The sequence below is a fragment of the Octopus bimaculoides genome, chromosome 3 (genome assembly GCF_001194135.2).
Source record: "Octopus bimaculoides isolate UCB-OBI-ISO-001 chromosome 3, ASM119413v2, whole genome shotgun sequence".
Lineage (NCBI taxonomy): Eukaryota > Metazoa > Mollusca > Cephalopoda > Octopoda > Octopodidae > Octopus > Octopus bimaculoides.
The window spans coordinates 111,736,114-111,736,450 of NC_068983.1; positions in this window are offsets into that span (position 1 = coordinate 111,736,114).

Genomic DNA, 337 nt, shown 5'->3' on the forward strand with positions numbered 1-337 from the left:
GCTGAAAGGTTATTATGAGGCAGAATGGAGGAAAGAGACGAAGATTTAGCTGGGACTAATGAGCTACAGACCTACACATAGATACCCCCAGCCTCCATCATTACTGCTAGTTTTCAATGCTTTTATGCTTTTTCTGACCATTTTACCATGCTTGCTGGCCTATTCCAGGGTTGCATGCTGCTGACCAATGTCTTTGTTTTTTGTATGTGCAAGGCACAATATCTTGAAACCACTTTTCATCATTTCATTTCATCATCATCATATGTATGTATGTATGTATATATGTATGTATGTATGTATGTATGTATGTATGTATGTATGTATGTATGTATGTATG